This window comes from Strix aluco, chromosome 4, assembly GCF_031877795.1.
Source record: "Strix aluco isolate bStrAlu1 chromosome 4, bStrAlu1.hap1, whole genome shotgun sequence".
Classification (NCBI taxonomy): domain Eukaryota; kingdom Metazoa; phylum Chordata; class Aves; order Strigiformes; family Strigidae; genus Strix; species Strix aluco.
The window spans coordinates 98,180,269-98,202,359 of NC_133934.1; positions in this window are offsets into that span (position 1 = coordinate 98,180,269).

A 22,091-nucleotide genomic window follows, 5' to 3' on the forward strand; every position below is an offset into this window, starting at 1 on the left:
TCTCTGTAGTTTTTGTCAGAGTGCTGATATGTGTACATTCATGCTGATAAGAGTGGTGACAGAAATAGAAAATCCCCAACTGCTTCAGGGAATGAAAAAGAGGGCTGGATAGCAAAGCCTCTCCCCCTTCTCCACACAGTATACACCACATCAAAAGACAGAAAGAGCTTCTCTGTTCTCTTCAGTTAGCCAAAATTCCTCTTCACTCATCTCAGACAAATGACCATCAAACAGGCATGCAGCTTCACTCTCTGTAAAACAGAATGAGGTCTTCATAGCATCAACAACATTCTTTAAAACTTTTTTTGAATATCAATCAGAAATCCTCAGCATTGGACCTGTAAAATATATTTTCTCTGCAGCACCTGTGTTTATGGAATGTATTCCACTACCTGCTTATAAGCAATGTTTACAAACATTCAGAGTTACTCAGCAGCAGATAAATTCTGTCAAACATCATGTAACTGATCTGAAAATGTTCATTAGCAGACATATAATACTTGCTTTGACACTTGTCTGCAGTGCATCCAAACATTCTGGGATGGCCACTCAGGCTTCTTGGCATGAAGACAGATATGCAATTCAGGTAGTAAACATATTTTTCCCAAAGTCCTGGATCTAGGTATATCGGAGCTTGATAAATTTGCGCTTGACCTTTTATAGACACACAATCTCCCAGTGCAAATGTGAATGTAAGTTTGTTCATTTGTCTAGAGAGAGGCACATGTACAAACAGTGCAATTTTGCACTTTACTTCATATGATAGGGGTACTGTAACTGGAACAAACAGAGGAATCACTCTGCAAAGAAGCAGAGATCAAAGACTTGTAGCTGAAGAAAAAATCTGGATACCTTCCTCACCCACCCACCAACAATAAAAATTATCTCCAAACAAAACAAAAAAAAAACCCATCAAACTGCAATAAGATTCAAGGTTAAAACCTTTAAAGCTGTTCAAACATTTCCAGTTTGGTCTGAAATTGATTTAACAAGGCTGTTTTCCATACTACAATACATTTATACAGGTTCAGATGATCTGAAGTTAAAAAAAGATTTGGGTTCATACTCCCTCTTCAGCCTGGGTTCAGATTTCACAGGCAAAATTCAAATTGCCCTGCCTGTGGACTAGCAGATGGAGTTAATCTACTACCGTAGGCAACTACTTGCAAAACATGCATACAAGCCAGCATCCATGCCCATTTTTGTATGAAACTACTGCACACAGCAGCAGAGGGAAACTTTTACCTTCAGAAATTAACAATAGTATTCATGAAACTAAAAGTTTCTATCAGCAGATAGAAATGAAGTCTTGATATTACTTCATTAAAAGAAAGCTATGTCTGCTTTCATTTACACAAAAGTTTATGGCGGTCAATCTAAAGTGGTTTTGAAGGCATTTCAAAAAGACAAAATAGCTACTTGCTGTAAAATACGGAATATTTTGTTTAAAAAGAATTGGAACCAACTTCTATCCAGAATAAGGAAAAGAATACATGATCTATATGTTTGATTTGCAGAAGTCAGTTTTTCTGTGGAGGAAAAAGCCTCAAACTATAATTTGATATTCCTTAGCATCTTGGTACCAAATTAATAGACATTTTGAGAGACTGATTGTACTTCAAATAATTTACTTTAATTCTTATAATATAAGGTGAAGAATGGTACATATCAGGTACCAGATAATAACAGAAAGGACTCCAACTTTCTCTAACTGGTTACTTCTAAAAGAAACTGATTGCAGAGATAACATAGATTCACTTAATGTTGAAGCCATGTGGAAACAGAGGAGTATCTCTTCCAAACCCTCACTACTAGCAGTGTTCCTGTTCCCTCCAACTTCACAGATCTACAGTTACATCCTCCAATTTTCAGGCAGGGATGAAGCAGGTGGGAAAAACATCCCTTGTTTTTTCTTTCTGAAACCATAGGCTTTGGGATTATATGTAAAGGTGCACTGAGGCTTAGAGAATTAACTGTGTATTGTTTTCAGGTCTAATTAATTAACTTATCTGTATCTCATTGTCTTATGATTACTATCTTATCCTGCTATTCTTTCTATAGAAAATATCAATAACATGTGAAGAAAAAAAAAAAACAACCATGAGAAGAAGAAACATAGAGTTAAAAGCACTACATTAGATTAAAAAGCCAAGTCAGGAACTGCTAAATTGGTGGTTGCCTATGTACTCTTAAATCTCTCCCATGTGTCTGTCCTGTGTTCTGAATGAGGCAGGGGTCCTGTGGGAAAACAAGATGAGAGTATGTAATTAAAGACTCTATCATAATGCATATGCATATAACACTACATTGCACACACAATGTGTGGTTCATTTTCTTTCTCATCCTGTCCCTGCAGAGAAGATGAGAGGGAAAATGAACTACACATGACAGATGTTAGTAACATCAGTTAATGCATTTTTGGAAGGCAGACAGATACAAAAGTTGTTTAAAGGATGTTGTACGAATAGAATAGAATAGAATAGAATAGAATAGAATAGAATAGAATAGAATAGAATAGAATATGAAAGGAGAGGAGAGGAGAGGGAGGGAGAGGGAGAGGGAGAGGGAGAGGGAGAGGGAGAGGAGAGGAGAGGAGAGGAGAGGAGAGGAGAGGAGAGGAGAGGAGAGGAGAGGAGAGGAGAGGAGAGGAGAGGAGAGGAGAGGAGAGGAGAGGAGAGGAGAGGAGAGGAGAGGAGAGGAGAGGAGAGGAGAGGAGAGGAGAGGAGAGGAGAGGAGAGGAGAGGAGAGGAGAGGAGAGGAGAGGAGAGGAGAGGAGAGGAGAGGAGAGGAGAGGGAGGTCAACTGGCCAAAATCAATATCAAACATTTTTAAACAAGCATTCTAAAATAAAACCAGAACAATACCTTTATGATAACAAGAAGGTGATAGATTATGTTGGTTTTCTAGAGTGCTAAAGAAAAAATATAACACATACAGAAAGTGAAATCCTATGGATATTATAATTCTACTAATTTTAATAGTAATTTGCAATAATCCTTCCTGTGCAGTCTATTACTTTCATTGTGAATTATGGCTGCAGTGAAATCATTCAAGGTCTTTTCCAACCTACATGATTCTGTGATTCTGTGAAATAAAACAGTTTCTTCATGATCCTTAGGTAGAAGCTCTAGCATTAGATATTGTACTTCTCCAGGTGATGTATATATACCTTATGTTTTCATGAAAACTGGATTAAACTGGTCTCACATGCAGAAATACATACTCAAATGACTAATGACTTCATTTGTTTCAGTTTTGTTCTAGAAGTGTAATATTCATAAATGTGCTCATCCTTAATCTTGGAATGCAAAGTTAATATACCTAAAGATCAATCTTTAAATAAACCCTATTTTGCTTGCAGTTTACATTTAGTTTATTTTTTAAAATTTTAATGAGAATGTCTAAATAATGTTATACCTGCATCTACATAGAAATTTGATGAATACATTTTAAATATAGACTCATAGAATCACAGAATCATTTAGGTTGGAAAAGACCTTTAAGATCATCAAGTCCAACTGTAAACCTAGCACTGCCAAGTTCACCACTAAACTATGGCCTAATCATCACATATACATGTCTTTTAAATACCTCCAGGGATGGTGACTCAACCTGGGCAGCCTGTTCCAATGCTTGACAACACTTTCAGTAAAGAAATTTTTCCTAATATCCAATCTAAACCTCCCCTGGGGCAACTTGAGGCCATTTCCTCAATGTCTTATCACTTGTTACTTTGGAGAAGAGACGGACACCTCCCTTGCTACAACCTCTTTTCAGGTAGTTATAGAGAGATAAAGTCTCCTCTGAGCCTCCTTTTCTCCAGGCTAAACAACACCAGTTCCCTCAGCTGCTTCTCATAAGACTTGTGCTCTCGACCCTTCACCAGCTTCATTGCCCTTCTCTGGACACACTTCAGCACCTCAATGTCTTTCTTATAGTGAGGGACCCAAAACTGAACACAGTATTCAAGGTGCGGCCTCACCAGTGTCGAGTACAGGGGGACAATTTCTTCCCTAGTGCTGCTGGCCACACCATTTCTGATAGAATCCAGGATGGTATTGGCCTTCTTGGCCACCTGGGCATACTGCTGGCTCATATTCAGCTGGCTGTCAACCAACACCCTCAGGTCCTTTTCCACTGGGCAGCTTTCCAGCCACTCTTCCCCAAGCCTGTAGCATTGCATGGGGTTGTTGTGACTCAGGTGCAGGACCCGGCACTGAACTTTGTTGAACCTCATATAATTGGCCTTGGCCCATTGATCCGGCCTGTCCAGATCCCTCTGTAGCGTCTCCCTACCCTCAAGCAGATCAACACTCCCACCCAACTTGGTGTCATCTGCAAACTTACTGAGGGTGCACTCGATCCCCTTGTCCAGATCATTGATAAAGATATTAAACAGAATTGGCCCCAATACTGAGTCCTGGGGAACATTACTTGTGACCAGCTACCAATTGGAATTAACTCCATTCACCACAACTCTTTGGGCCTGGCCATCCAGCCAGTTTTTTTCTCAGTGAAGAGTATGCCCATCCAAGCCATAAGCAGTCAGTTTCTCCAGGAGAATGCTGTGGGAAACGGTGTCAAAGGCTTTACTTTTAGTAGCTTTTACTAAGTACTTAGCTTTAGTAGTACGTACTAAGTACTTACTTTAGTAGCTTAGAGTAAGTACTTTTTTACTTAGTCTAAGTAAACAATATCCACAGCTTTTCCCTCATCCACTAAGCATGTCACCTTGTCACAGAAGGAGATCAGGTTAGTCAAGCAGGACCTGCCTTTCATAAACCCGTGCTGATCGGGCATGATCACCTTCTTGTCCTGTACATGCTGCATGATGGCACTCAAGGTGATCTACTCCATAATCTTCCCTGGCACTGAGGTCAGACTGACAGACCTATAGTTCCTTAGATCCTCCTTCTGGCCCTTCTTGTAGATGGATGTCACATTTTCTAACCTCCAGGCAACTGGGACCTCCCTGGTTAACCAGAACTGCTGATAAATGATGGAAAGTGGCTTGGTGAGCACCCCAGCCAGCTCCCTCAGTACTCTTGTAGATCCCATCTGGCCCCTTAGACTTGTTCATGTCTAAGTGGTGTACCAGGTTGTTAACCATTTCCCCTTGGATTATGGGGGCTTCATTCTGCACCTTGTCCCTGTCTTCCCGCTCAGGGGGCTAGGTACTTAGAGAACCACTGGTCTTACTATTAAAGACTGAGGCAAAGAAGGCATTAGGTACCTCAGCCTTTTCCTCATGGTTTGTCATAGTGTTTCTCCCTGCACCCAATAAAGGATGAAGATTCTACTTAGCCCTCCTTTTGTTGTGAATGTGTCTATATATATAGTGTAAAATTAAATATTATAAATGTATATAAAATATAAATAAATCCAAGTTCAACAGAGGGCATATTCTTGACTTTTATACACAATACTTGAAATAGTTGCAATATTAGACAAGTCCAATGAAAAAATATTTAACTGTCATTGTATATATTACATTGATAAAGAAATCTAGACACATATGGTTCATGATTCATCAAATGTTTAAGTGTATATGCTATTTTAAATGGCACTGATGATTTCAATATGATCAGGAAGAAGGAGCTAGAAGTTAGTCACATGTTTCCAACATATGATCTAAAGTCCACTCAAATTTGATAAAAAGACTGCCAGTGACTTTGATGGATTGTGGATCAAGCTTAGTCTAACTGAAGGACATTTTGCAATGGAAAGATCTCTTGAGGAAGTCAATTGCTATCACTATGGAACTGGAAAATTTTTCAGGATTTTAGACCAGCTCCTACAATAAATGATAAATAAGTAAAGGTGGGGGAGACTAGGTGCTAAAAAAACCCAAACTTGTTAGGTTTGGAGCATTCATTGTGTGACAGGGCTGAAAATTAATTCAGGTTGTAATGTTTGATTATTATATAGACTTAAAGAATAATTATTTAAAGTTTAAAGTTTCATTAGATGTTAAAATATTTGATTTCTTTTCACACTTATAATTCTTCTCTAAATACAGACCTACTTGGCATACTGGTTGTGTATTTTATAGTTTTCAAATTAATTTTAAAAGCTTGCCTTTTCAGAGCAAAGAATCTAACCACCACACCAGGGAATCCATGCCTGCCAGCCTCTCCATATGTTCCCTACACTCATAAGCCCTCTTGCAGTAATACTTGCATAACAAATGTAAATACAGTTCTGGACCAAGTTTTCTCTCAGATGAGCACACATCAAAGACTAATGTCAGTGAAGAGACTTTTCCTTCATCTATTGCTATCCAGCTTTGAACAGTGTCTTCTATTTCTTCATTTAAGTTTTACAATAGTGACTGTGTAAGATTAAAAAGCAGATGCTACCTAAGGGCAAAAATTTGCCCCTTACACATCTTGGCTAGTACCTTACTCTCTGAGTGATCCTTTTAAGACAAGCACTAGTTTTTTACTTCCTTTTGTCATGTAATACTTTGATACCAATGGATGTGGTACAGAATGATGAGTGGTTATGTAGAGCAAAATATTGCTCAGTGTAGTTCAGTCATAGGAATATCCACATGGAGGATCTGCAAGTGTCTCTGTTATACTGGTGATCAGATACTCACACCAGGTTTCCACTGAAATCAGAGGTTATTCATATAAACAGCTCCTCCTCAGGGTTACTCAGGTAACTGTGAATTGATTCTGAGTAATACATTAGCTCTTATAATGAAGGGTTAGATGGTAGCATATAGCATACTCATATGTTTTTTAAATACTGCATGGGTGATCCGGGGAATTGCAGAGGGGTAAACCTTAAAACTGTATCTGGTAAAAATGTTGAAATGAAACTTCTAAACAGAACGGTAAAACACCTGGAAGATCATCTAATAAGAGTGGTTAAACCAGTATGATTTATGACAATGGAGAATCAATCTGTTAATTTCTTTGAATATACTAATAAAGGAAAGGGAAAGAAAAGTTCAGCTGATATAATGTATTTAGTGTTTTAAGAGGCATCTGACAAGATGTGTTACTATAAGCTACTAAAACAAAATAGTCATGGGGAGAGATGCAAATGTTATATTAAACTGACTAAGAGACTGGAAAAAAGAAACAAATTACAGTTTTAATCAAGAAAAAAGGATTTTTTGAATATATATATATTAATGAACAGACAACACAGAGATACATGAAAATCAGCAGTGATACCATAAAGAAGAACAGCTCACACAGAAGGGAGACACCTTAAGTGCTCATACCACTCTCATGTTTCTAAATTAATCATATCAGCTCAGGAAATGAACCTCAACATCACTGAAAAGAGCTCAATGAAGACTTCAGTTCAATGTACATTTGCATTCAAAGAGCAAATGAAGTATTGGATGTATGAAAGAAGTGATAGAGAATAATGTGAGACTATGCAATACCTTTATATACATCATATTTTTTTCTCATATCTAAAATATTTTCTCTATATAGGCCAAATTATTTGTATGAATTTAGAGAATTTAGAGAAAATTTAGACAAGAAATAGAATTTGGAAGTTGCAAAGAATTGTATGAAAGAGAATAGAAAGATTTGGGGTTTTTTTATTTTTGAAAGAAAAAATGTTTTATATATCAAGAGCATGAAGGAGACAGATTGAGGGTCTCTGTTTCGTGATAAAGGAAAGCGACATTCTTCAGGAGTGGGAAGAAGCAATTAAAACACTCTTGCTCAAAAATACCTTTCTCCTTTAACACATAATTACACTTCAGAACTCACTGCTAAAATTATTACTGAGATCAAGAAACACTGAAAGTGAAAATTTGGCTGAAATTAAAATTAACAACAGGTATGAAAAACTGACAGATTAGTATGGGTTAAAATCTCTGCTCTTCAGCACTTGATCTTAATTCTAAACATTAGCTATTAGGATGCAGGAAATTTACCTTGTATCTAATTAATGCAGAGTATTATGATTACCAGATGTCATTCAGATGGCTCATGCAGAAAGCTCAAAAGGCTCAGGAGACCTGTGGGCTTGGAACCCAGTAGTGAGCGTCAAAGGGCCACTGATTGGGGTGGTAGGAATTACCATTTTCTGCTGAAGATAGAAGAGCGTTGTGGAAAACAGGGGGACACAACTTCAGGAGAATGTCTGGGATGCATCAGTTTTCCCAAGAGTCCCATTCCTCATCACAGAGACACCCCCTGGAAGGATCTTTGCCACTGCAGAAGAAAAAAATAAAGAGTTTGTAGTAATATTTAATCCAAACTGTCTGCATGATAGAACATTCATTGCTATATTGTTGTTTGTCCTCTTTCCACTAGAAGAAAACCTGTTTCAGAGAAGTTTTTTGACTTCAGAATTTTCCTTTGAAAGTAAGTCAGAATCACAGGAAGGAACTGGCCGTTGCATGGCACAGTGGTAAATACTGTGTAATTCACATCAGATGTGTGGTGGGAGCAGTGCTGCCTGAGTCACAAGAACAGAGCAAATGGCTTGACAGGCTCCACCATTAAAAAAAGGCATTGTCCTCTCACGGAAAGCAGTTAATACCAAGGGACACCTGTACAAAATACAGAAGTGTGGGCTGTGGTCAGTCTTCTAAAGAACCTGGATACAAGACCAGAAAAAAAGGAAGATATTCAGACGTTTTCCTCTGACATCTCATGTTGGCTGCTCTTAGACCTTTACATAGAAGAATCAGAACTGTAAAGTAGCTGCTGGTCTCTATATAACTCAGTATGAATAAGGGTGATTGTACAATTTCTTACTTTACATTCTTTGTCCTCAACCAAAAGTAGGGGGAGAAAAATCTTTTCATGTGACCATTTGGAACAACAACTTAAGTTGCTGTCACAACAACAATCTGTGAATGTCATTGATAATATAGGTTACAGAGGAGTTACATGTAAATAACTACTTGTGCACATACAGTATTGCAACTATACCTTTGTTTATAAGCATGGGTTCTAAATTGGAAATGTCAAATGCAACATAAGAAAAAAGTTAGTAGTGCCATGACATCAGTAAGTATTATATAATTGCATTATAATCATCGTAAGTCATTACTGAGCATGCTCATGTATCAGTATTAAGGCCTTGTTACTTGCTGCACAGAGTAAACAAGAGAAAACTATTTATTGGAAACCAATGTTAGCCAATACAAAGGGTAATGAAATAACTTTAAGAAATACAGCATTTATGCCATGAACCTTAAATACTATGAAATAAGTTGGCTTTTTTCCCCCCAGAATCACTGAAGTGGCATATACTTAAACTATAGTCAGAGATCACTAAGCCTTGTCAGTATGGGTTCTCAGAGAAATTCATTCTTTGTAAATATGAATCTGCTTTGACTTTAGGTTCCTCAATTTTCTGAGAATCTTTGGAATTACCTAAAAAACTCAGTAATGGATAAAGAAACCCAAAGACCTGTTAAGAAATGCTGTCAAGCAACATACCAAGAAGGGAAGTTTGCTAGTATTGTGAACTGGGTGGCACTTCAAGCATTACAAGCCAGAGCACTGGGATGCTGGTTCTCTGGTGAATGGCCTTTGGCTGGTTTTTACCACCTGAGTTTATTTATGGAAGATTGTGTGTTAAAATGATTCTACAAGGGAGCCATTTTCAGAGAAGTGCAATGTGTGGCCTGTCTGTGGTATAAATTGAAACAAATAAAAGCGAAAAGGTATTTTGTTTGTACATGAGATATATGAGTGATTTTAAATCCACTTACTCATTTCACAGTGAATCAGTGTTTTCCTGTTTTTTCCTTTTATCTTTTCCCTTCTATTTTGAAGAACTATTTCCCCCTGTAGGCTGGCTGAAGGAATAAGAGAGGACTCGAGTCGATTGTCATTTTCATTAACGTGGGCTACAAAGTAGATGACAGAGCTGGAAGAGAGTATAATAACATATGACAGGCATGTATTGTTAGTATGAGGCAATAAGAAAAAGCAACTAGTAATTCTACTGTTTTACTACATCCAGATAGTTTAAAAAATGGAGGTGCTGATAACATTTATAGTTTAAAGCAGCTGAGCAGTAAAGGAGAAAGGTGATAGAAATGGCAGATAAAAAGTTACTTGCAGTCTAACAGAGCCACAACTTCATAGACAGCTGTAATACTGTAGCTGCTAGATTTACAGGCTCAAAATCTCTATTTGGGTATACCAAATGCTAAGACATAGGTGTTTGTCATAGATATAACTCTTGTGAACATTGTGATTGAAATTTTAGAAGCTGGTTCAAATCATGCAAGTTCTTTGCATTCTCCAGAGAGAATTTGCATTCTCACTTTTATTTGTTTTTAATTTTTTTTTAAAAAAGTCCTTAAGGAATATAAATTATCTGCTGATGTGAGTGGTTTTTTCTCTTCTGTAGCCTCTTGAGAACATTCTAGACAAAAATTAAGACACAGAAGTCTGGAAATTTTTTACTTTTATAGTCTGTTATCAAATCTGAAAAGAATTCTCTGTGACAAGCTAAGAATATATCATTATATGCAATTTTCCATCTTTTAATGAACAATGTGTGACATTGTCAGAATAGATAGCGTTACTGTCATTAGATTATTTTCAGAATAAGGAACACAGTATTGCAGTTATGAATCAAATGCAATTCAGATGCTAATCCATGTTTTCCCTGAAGTTTGAGTAGGATAAATGCTGGGGTAAAAACAAACAAAAACAATACTCATGGAATCCATTCCTGCCAGAACTGTTAGAGTGCTAAACAAATGATGGGCCACACCCAGTAATACTTTTCAAACGAAATCCAGAACAACTGTTGTCAAGGTCCGCTCCTCAGTGAATGTAGTACCATCTAGACACTGGTGGAAAAGGCTGAACAGAAAACAATGCCCGATTTTCAGCATTCGTCCTAAAATCTCATGGTTCATTTACATAGAGAAATACTTACACATTAAGGAATGGTGTGTATATATATATATAGGCCACTAGGTGCCCTAGCTTTCCCTGCAGGCACTGGTAACATGCATGGTTGTACATTTATGCTCCCTGTGTTGAATTTATTTTAAAGGAATAAAAATGTCTTATTGTACCACCAACCAACCTTCAATCAAAAAACCCCACAACCAAGCAACGAATAAACCTACATTAAAAAAATCTTTGAAATAAAACTGTGTTAAGTGACATATTGTCTTTTGAAGCTTGTAAAGCCAAGATGTTGCTGAACATCAGGAAGAATTTCTGCTGATGCAATAGAAATCCACCAGTGTAAAACTGATCTACAAGGAATCACAGTCAGCGTTTGCCTTCCATATTTTGTGATCACTCACTTCCTGAAAGGTAAATGTAGAAATGTCACCAAAATATAAAGAAGGACTTTATTCAGCTAAGAAAAACAAGAGCGTGAACATCAATTATTCAGTGTTTACAGCTGAAGGAAATCATATGAGTGGTTAAGAAGTTTGGTCAACAACTGGATGACTTGTGACCAGTAAACTTGACCTTAGCAAGAAAAATTTAAAGTAGATAATATAACTCAGAACTGTAAGTGCCAAGCAATCTTTTCTGTATCGAGTTGATCAGCCTTTCTCAGAGATCAAGTAACTTGCAATTATAAAAAAAATCAGTTTCCTGTTAAAGTTTCACTTATATCTTCAGATGTTAATTCTGGCACGTGATGATTTAAATGTTATTTATTTTTTCCAACATAGTTGCTTCTGCCATAACTGCAGTAAGATTTTCAATCCATGTATAATCTAGAAATCTAGTAATATTACTTTTGTCAAATTTGAACAGAATTGCATGATGGTTTTATCCGCAAAAGCAGACGGTATGTCAGAATGCATTAACGATCAACATCTTTATGAGAAGATTAGAGAAATCAATTGTTTCTTTTTGAAAAATGTAAACCTTTGCACAAGCAGTTATCCTAATTTGCATTAATGGATTTACTGGCAAAGATCTTTTCCTTTGGAACTCTTGTGCAATATGTTTAGTATTGAAATATTAAATATGTTTAGCATTTTTTAGTGTCTTTGAATCTAACCAAACTTTTTTTAGATGGGTGTCCTTGGTAGGACCATAGTAATAGTGACATGAAAAATACAAATGTATTTTAAAGTACATGTGCTTTCATTTGTTATCTGAACAATGATGTATACAGGGAGAAAAATTGTCCAAATGTTACATCTGAGGTGAATTGAGGAAGAAATAAAAACTACCACAGCATTTTTGTGCTATGCTAGGTATTCTGTTGCCCTTGAAGCTGCCACAGTGAACTGTCCTGAAGCATTGTCTTCCTTTTTTTTTTTTTTTATTTAATGTTGTTCCCATGTTCAATTGTTAAGAATTTTTAAAATAGCACTGAATATTTAATAAGTACTAAAAATAGAAGAAAAAAATCCTAAGAATAGGCAAAGTAGTATTAGTGAAAAAATAATAGATCTTTTTTTCAAGATCAGCTTACTGAGAAGGAATCTGTACTTATAGTTTAGCAATATTGTCTTATTAGACTGCAAAGCAGATATTTTCAAAAGCACAAGTCACAGTTAGGCGCCTAACTCCCTTTATGCCTTAAAAAAATATCCTCATAGTCCTGTTTTGAAGCAGCAGTTCCTTCCCTCTTACATGTTCAAAGCCATATGCCTATTCTTTTTACATCAAAATGAAAAAGAAAAAAACTGCAGGCACAAAGCTTACTCTGTGATGGCTTTTTCCAGCTCTCATTGATTTCACTAGAAGTTGGATGAGGATCCCTGAGCTCAACTAAGGCAGAAATGTAAGGACAAATAACCAAGACTTTGCCCTAAAAGTGATTTTTTTTCTTACATTCTCAACAATCTTATAGTTACTTCTAGAACTTTAAGTTCCTCAGTTATATAAGACTGACCAAGAGTGTCACTTAGAAAAAATTAACTGCATTTCAGTACAAAGCCAAATGGTTTTATCTGATGTTATTAATCCTTTCTCAAATATGTAAATTTTATAGCTTACAATTTTACTTCAGAGGACTGCGTGTTGCTTTGACTGACATTTGTCATGTAGATACAGTAGAGAAAGATTATTTATCTCGACAGCAGGCTGATGATAAAACATCTATACTATGATTAAACTCATTTCTAGATTAGAAGGATCACACTAGCACTTTCTACAGCTGGTGTCACTGTGACAGTTGTAGTTATCTTAGCCTGCATTTCAGTGTTTTGTATGTTTTCCCAAAGAATGCCTGAAGATTTCTGATTTATGGAACAGCCATCAAGACTACATAAAACCAAAGAACAACAGCAACATGACCTGCAGGATTTTTTTATTAAAATATCCTGCCATTAATATTTATTTGATTTTGAGGGAAATTTCATGTTGATCATGGTCTTGAAATTGACATCATGTTTATAGGGGCAAACTTATTGTCCTTTTATTTCCTAATTCTATAGACTTTGGACATCTAACCCTTGGCTTCCATTTAGAAGTCATGTTTTAATTTTTTACAGTTTTCAATGTGCCTGTGGTTCGGTATGTGAAGGAGATTTCTTGAGAAGAAAATGGCAGTTTGAGATAGCTAGCTAAATAGGGCTGCAAAAGAGGTTTTTTAGAAAGTGCATTTTAAAAAGAAAAAGCTTAGGGAAAATGGATTTTAAAGAGTTGGGTTATACTCTTAAGAACAAAAAGCTAGAATTAAGATATAATGCATGATCTCTATCTTCTAGAGAGGTTAAGGTCAAAGAGGAATTATTAGGATAATTGAACGGGACCATTCTTCAACAGGAATTATTAACCTTGTCAGTGTTTTATAGACCTTACTAAGCAGATCATATACCAGTACAGATTGAACTTAAGTCTCATTCAGAGCCAGTACAAGTGGTCAGGTAGAATTCAAGTGGAATGGCATACAGAAATGCAACTTGGGGTGGGAGGTAGAGTGTCACTTGAGCAGCCTGGATCTAATTCATAAGACTAGGCTATATTCCTTCCTAGAGACAGAGTTTGTAAGGGAGCACAGAACCATCTGTGACACTGTTTGTGTTACTACTGGGCCTGCTGCTGCTCAAGCAAGCCTAGCTCCCAGCTGAGTTAGATGCTGTGTGGTCCTTGCACCAAACAGTTCAAATGAACAGCTGTTTGTGAACCCAAAATAGTTGGATTAGAAAGAAAGGGTGGTTCTATTCTTGTACCTCTGTTAGGATTAGCATCTTTTCCTCATCTTGTGTTCATGGACAGATATATCAAACTACCCACTTCTTAAAAAAACAAAAAGTTGTTTTGTGGTAATAGTAATTTTGTGCATTCTAACGTAAGGTTCTTGACATAGTGCTTTGTTTAATCAAAGAGTAGTGTTCCCCATATCTTGTTAGGCAATCTTTTGCTCTTACACCTCAAAATTTCAATGAATCAGTCCAAAACTGAAGGGCAAAATATCCAGAAAGGATTATACATGAAAGACAATTGTTTTTAACTGAGATATTAGGAGAAATTTTAAATATTTCACACAGACAATAAATTCTACATTAGCTTCTGGGATCAGGGAATGATGCCTTATATACCAACTGTGTGGCCCAGAAAGGAAAAGGAAAAGAAACTTTACACTGCCACTGTTTCCATACTTTCCTGATGAAAAATGGCTTTGAGTGAAATAAGGTTTTTAAAGGCCTCTGATGTGACTTAAAGTGGAAGGTACTCAGCTGTATAAAATATGAATAGGTGAACAATCCAACCAGCAATGCCTCAGAGCATCAGAGCCCTCACAAATCACAATTTCAAAAATATGTTGAAGCATCCATTTAGCAATCAGAGGCATGTTCAACAACTCTTCTTGAGTAACCACAGGAAATAGAAGTTATTTAATTTTATAACTACAATATGGCAAATAAATAACACTTCTTTGTTTTCTTATGTTGCAACAGGTTCAAAAGTTCAGCTTCAGTCAATATACATAGACTCATCATAGAGATTACTATACTACTGACAGATGCTATTAAATATGAAATACTTTTAATGCACTTATTAAGTACTACATAAAGAAGTAGTAAAGGAGAATCAAAGTGAATCCATATGTTATTGTTTCTTTTATATATCTAGTTTATATATATAATTATATATGTACTTATAAATATAGTTTTTCAAAGTCCCTCATTGTTCCAATTAAAAATTAATATGCAGAGATAGACTGAACATTGGTCATTTGTAGCTGCAAAAGTGTACTTCTTTGCTTTAATAACATATGGCTGACTGTAATGCTGAAACAATGGATAGATTAATTTGGACTATTTTACGTACTTCAAACAACCCTCAAACATGCGATTTGTTAACTGCTATTGTTTAAAAGAGAAAGACCTCTAGATTAAAAACCTGTCCTGTGTTTCATTCTGTGACTCTATCCCTGTGAGAAACAGCTATAAAAGTGTTAAAGTGAGTAGAAAACTTTTATTTGATAGTATATTACGCTTGCACAGGTGTTAATGAGTACAAAAGATGCAGACAAGAAGAGCCAGCCCCAGATACTATATATCTAAAAAAATTATACAATATATCCATCTCCATCACTCTTCATGTCTTCTCTTTTTCTCAGTGGCTCACCAGACGGTAATGTTCTCCGATCAAATATTCTCTATAAATTGGGAGAACATTTAGCTGATTTATGAGGCTTTTAGCTATTACATACTTACCTACTCAATAAAAGTACTTACATCATATGACACACAAGCTACCTCCACAATCCAAGAATCACTCTTAAAGTGACACATACATCAAATTGTAATGTGATTTCCTGTACCTAATATATCACTTAAGGGCAAATAACAGGCATTCCATTGTAGATATTTTTTATTTCTTCATTAATTGTTCTTTGTTTTCTCAGACAGCACTTTTTTACTCTTATGGCTTCCTCTTACACATAAATATATTCTTTAGCATTAAAAAAAAGAAAGCCTAGAAGGTGGAAAGGCAGACAGAGATGGGTTGTGGGAGTGAGAGGAACACAGTGACTGTGATTTTCTTAATATTGTTTTTTGTTTTCAGGCTTGGAATTAAGTTGCAGTTGATGTTTATGTGTAACAAGAAAAAAAAAAAAGCAGAATTTGAAGTGGATATTGATGAAAACATGTCTTGTTTGCAAAATAGACTGGTTTATACCAGAACTATTAACCTTATATTAACTGAGCATCAGAACATAACCAGGTATATTTGATTTATAATAACGATGGTTATTTCTGGCCAACATGGTCTATTAAGTGCACAATTCATTGCATTAGAGGAAGATGTACTATTTAGACTATTGTGTTGGTTTTGGCTGAGGTAGGGCTAATTTTCTTCACAGTAGCTAGTATGGGGCTATGTTCTGGATTTGTGCTGGAGACAGTGTTGGTAACACAGGGATGTTTTTGTTACTGCTTAGCCGTGCTTACACAGAGTCAAGGCTTTTCTGCTTCTCACCCCACTCCACCAGCGAGTAGGCTAGGGGTGCACAGGGAGTTGGGAGGGGACACAGTCGGGAGAACTGACCCCAACTGACCCAAGGGATATTCCATACCATACGACATCATGCTGAGCATGTAAATCTGGGTGAAGAAGAAGGGAAGGGGGGACATTTGGAATGATGGCGTTTGTCTTCCCAAGTAACCATTAAGCATCGTGGAGATGGCCAAGCACCTGCCTGCTGATGGGAAATGGTAAAAGAATTCCTTGTTTTGCTTTGCCTGTGTGCACACCTTTTGTTTCATTTATTAAGCTGGCTTTATCTCAACTCACGAGTTTTCTCACTTTTACTGTTCTGATTCTCTCCCTGATCCTGCTGATAGGGAGTGAGTGAGCAGCTGTGTGGTGCTTAGTTGCTGGCTGGGGTTAAACCATGACAGCTATTATTTTAGAACCCAAGTCCCAGTATCATTATAAGGTTCTGGAATAAAGAGAAAATGGAAGGAAAGGAAGTCACAAAGAGGGAGGTAGATAAGATTGTATTTATTTTACATGGAAGCTTAGGTCAGAGCATGAGATTGCAAGCAGTAACCAACTTTTGAAAACTTTATTGAGAATCTAAATAGAGATTTTGACCATTCACTTCCCCAAAAAACATATTCTAGTTTGTAGACAACACTCCAGAAGATGTACTTCCTACCTCAATTCCACACATAACAGAAGTATTTGAATGAGCTATCATTCAGTAGATAGTGCTGGCCTATTTCAAGTATTTTTTGTTATCAAGTCTTTTTTGTTTTACAACCACAAGACTGCCCTCTTCCAGGATCTCTCAGCCTCCTTTATACTCAACTTCTATGTCACAAGGCCTCAAACAATTTCTCAAGCAGCAAAAATTACATTCTTTACAGACTTTTACATGATTTATCTTTGCCATATAGCTGAAAACTGGCCTACCTGTACATTAACAATGAAATTCAACACCTAACTGTTGCCAGTAAAATACAGAGAACGTACTGCAGCATATATAACCCTCAGACTTCCACACTGTCATAGTTTCCATAAAGTTTCCCAGTTGTTCATCTCTTTCCTGTTGGTTGCCTGCTTACTCACATCTGAAATCAGCAGTCTGCTAGCCAGCAACAACAGGTGAGGCAAACCCATAGTGGTTTTGCAGGGTCAAGTATCAATAAATGATAAATATTTGCAATAGATAAATGTTAATGAATTTTTGCTACCAAATTTGGACAGAAAGTGGCTGAGCAGCAGACTTGAGGTCAGAATTTCAAGGCCTTGATTCAGACAGATCATATAGGCATTGTAAGCATGCTGTAGAAAATCTAAGGGTATTTTGTGAATGAATGATAGCCAAAAAGGAAACATTTCTATTATTAAGTCTTACATTTTAGTCTCTGCTGAAACTGGACAAATAAAGCTTTTGAGTAGTAGTTAAATGGTAGTTTAAACTTCCTGTTGCAGCTGTGGATTGTTAATTACAATGTATGCTATATAATCTCTACTAATGATAAAAACTTGAATAAAAGTTTTTTTCTCAGAGGAAAGTCCTAGAGAATATGATCATAATTCTCACATCTATAAAGATGTGTAAAGGTTTTATACAAATAAGTGTAAAAACCTCCTAGAGGAAAATCTGACTTTTACCAGATGTTTTATAACCTTTAAAATGTAGGCTTCTGCATATGACTGTTAGTTTTTCTTTCAGAGTGGCATAGATTCAGCTGGATTTATTTCTGGGGGGGCACAATAATTATTTGGTTAACTTTGGTCCATAGCAGCAGGGATGTGATAAAATTTAGTTTCCATACTGTTGCAATAAGATATGTCTATGGCTAACACAAACAAACTAGAAAGGCTTAAGAATAAATATATCTGAAATAATTTTCTAGATATTGTATTTATAATACTGGATAACAAAGACTACACTAAGTCATATGATGCAAATGCAGATACTAAGGCACAGATATCTGCAAAATGAATGAAAGTGAAGGCTTGTACTGTCATTAAACTGTGTAACTATTGATAATCCTCACCTATAACAGTCTGCCCAAACATGGATTTCAATTTTGCAGTGAACATCTTGGTTAGTTATCGCTTGCTACTTCTTGAGGTTGAGAGCTTTCACTCACTACTTAAGTCTTCTAATGAAATTCAGGTGGAATGAGCAGGCAAAATTTTCTTGATGCTGTGTAAAAGACCCCTGACCAAACCTTTTTCTCATTGAGCATGGCCCATTGAGATGCAGAAGAGAAGCTTTTTTTTTTTTTTTTCTATCTCATTCTTCAGAATCTCCATAGCCTGGCCCTGCCCTATCATCTCAAATTACTGTCAATATTTCAACACCTGCTTCCAGCTAACCTCCTCTTCAGAGTTTCATTTAGTTCAATTTGATGTAGGCACCTTATTTCTTTCCTTTTAGCTGCTCTCCATGCTTGAAAACAATATCTGTGAAACTATTTTTCTGTCTACTATCAACATATCCTTTAAACTCCATTTTACTATGGTGTTTAAAAAAAATTTTAAGAAAAGTTGGTGTTGGGATAATTAGCACTAAACAACCAGTATTACTATTTGTTTATACTCGTCTCTTAATCATATCTGGAGAGTAAACTTCATGGGGCAGGAATCTGTTTGCTATGCTCCCTTACCTCACCTAGTATAGCGTGATACTGCATTTTGACTACAGTTCCCTTTTCAAGGACACAATAGTCGTATCAACAAGTACTGAGAATCAGCCTGAGTTTGTTAGATAAAGTATGGTTTGTAGGCAAGAATGGTTGTTATATATGATGGCTGCAAAAGGTTTAAGTAGTTGCACTGAGACACAAGAAGGACAGACTGGTTTGTCATGACATGTCTTCTCTGCACGTGTGTGTGAGAGCATGTGTGATGTTCCTCTTGAAATAGTGCAGCAAGCCAAGCAACTAATAATTTTGCAGCGAGCAGTTGATCTTGAAACCAAGCAAGTGCTTTTGAGCTCGGTAATCTGCCAGACATATTTCACAAACTGTGATGGAAATGGTATGCACCAATTATTCTATTTTCTATTTAAGGAAAAACATTCTAGCATAATTAATGAATATCATGCACTAAGTTTAGTTAAATTGAAAGAAATTACGTGCAAACTCTTGTAACATGCTTCACTGTATACAATCTATTTTTAGGAATTCCAATCTCTATTAGTGATTATTTTACGCATCAGGTGTGTTCTCACTGAAGTTCATAAAAGCTGCATTAGTCTCAGTTGCATGAAATATTAAGATAACTTTAAAGGTGACTTTCAAGGTCATATATCTTGACAAAATATTGTAGAAGTGACAAAAATATTTGGCAGTCTGTTCTGTACAGTAAGACTTTATTAAGAACCCAATGGTTAATCATGAAGTTAACACATACAATGATTGCCTGCTCTGCCCTCACCTTGTTTCCTATTAATTCAACATCACACCATGACAGTAGAGCAGATTGTCATCACTTCGTGGCATTATACATAAAACGTGTTGTTATAAACATTGCATCAAATCAAGATGTAGGATATAAAGCTAGAATAACATATTTGGTGAAAAGTGATACCTTATCTCTCTCTGAATTTTGTTTCTCAATTTAAACATCAGGGAAAAGATTTTTGCAAGATTTCTTTATCATTATTCAGTGCTGGAAAGCAGGCAGACCAGAGAAACAGAACATTCTTTCAAAATCAGGAAGCAACAGTGAGTGTCTTGGAAAGCCTCTGAATATATTGAAGGAGAATAAATAAATAAAATAAAATAATAAAATAAAATAAATAAAAGAAACAGCACCTTGTGAAGTAGAAGAATTAAGTATGCTTCCAGTAAGTTGAAGAGGCAATGTTTCTTTTGTTTCCTGGGAAGTTTTACAAGATCAGGGGTAGGGCCTAAATTAGACAGAATGTAAAGAAAATAACTCAAAGTATATTTAAATCTAAATTCTGAGGGAAAAAAATGAAGTTCCAATTTTCAACATGAGATGTTCTGTAGAAATCTTTCTTCCCTACTGAGATTTATTTAAGTTTAAACTGGACAGCATAAATGAAAAATAATTTAAAAACATATCAATATATTCCATTCCAACAAATCATCATCAACAAATATCTTTGAACTCTTTTTTTTTTTTTTTAATTAATATCAAATACTTTTTATGTCCTTTTGCTTTTCTGGAACGGAAACATTCTAATAGAAGAAGTTGTAGTAAAAAACTAATACCTGCCAGGAGAAGTTTGGGGAAAAAAAAAGTAAATAAGGAAAAGGAAACTGCTATACAAAGCTACTATAAAATAACTTAAGTTGCATGTCCCCAGCATAGCTTGAATGTTCAAAAGGATGTTTTGTAACACAAAAAAAGAGGAATAAATACTAAAAGGTAGTCACACCTGCAACACTGCAGTAAATCTTTCGATGCTTTATTCAGATTTGTTCTAAAAAGTCCCAGACTTTCTCCATTTCCCATGAGAAACTGTTTCATAGCCTATGGAAAGCTAACAAAGTCTCTTCTGATATTCAGCAAATATATACCCTAACTAACATTTGTCACCTTTTTCTCATATAGCCTTTCAACCCCACAAATATTTTTTTTTCAAACCAAACAGTCTTTAGAAATGGAAAGATAATTATCATGTTATCACTTCATCCTCACTTGAGGTAATATATTTTCTATCCATCTTTTCTTAATTTGAGGTCACAGCTCTCAATATTACTTTTATTTCTTCAGCTTGCACTGCACTCACTTTTATTTGTCTGTATTTTGGAGCACTGAAGTGATTAGAACAGAATCTAATGCACAAGGGACTGTCTTATCAAAGCTGTGTAGAGATATATACTCACCTCTTTCCTGATGATCTGATGCCTCTGCAAAATCTTTTTCCCTTGATCAAAAAAGGATCAATGTACAGTGTTGTGTTACATGAGCTATTTTTCCTGTTATCATAAAGAGAAAGGAAGGGCTGACTCGTCATCCCCCCTAATTACCAGATGTACATTGACTTCAGTGACTGTACTTGGGTGGATGGGTTGGGAAGTGGTGTTACTGTGGGTTAATGCAAACTATGCTTACAATGGCTATGCAGTAGACTGGGCATCACGTTCTTAGAAAATAGAATGACAATACCATGGGTTCGGTTTAATATTTGGAATTCAGCAGTGCAAATGCAAACTCCTTCAGCCTATACCCATGAAAAATGGTGAGTTAAATTGAAGGTCTCTTCTAGAAAGATCTTAAAAGTGAGGGTCTCGTTGTACTCTCTTCAATGTGTGCAGGGGAACTGCTGTGGTACTTGATTCCCTTACAGAACTGGCTGAATATGTGGTTATCTGATCAACCAAAAAATTGCACTGCTGGACATTTTGTTTGATATTCCCCATAACATCTATCCTAAATGAACAGAAGCTTCTTGGGGATAGCTGAACGCTGTCCTAATTAGTGAGTGTTGATCTTCTCAGCCCTCCCACTGCTCTGTCCTATTGACCCAGATGCAAACATTAACAGACTTAACAAATCTTATTCTTGCTCTGACCAGCAGCCAGTGTGATGACCTGGAGCTTTACACCAGCATTGACTCTGGAGTCTGAAATAGCTACAACAGTTGGGGCAGAAAACCCTGCCACAGCCACTGAATCGTTCCTGGAAAGTAGGTAGCTGCTCTGAGATGCAGACCGGCATTTTATTCTCTCTCTCACAGGTTCTCATCTTTCATCAGGTCTATGTCAGAGC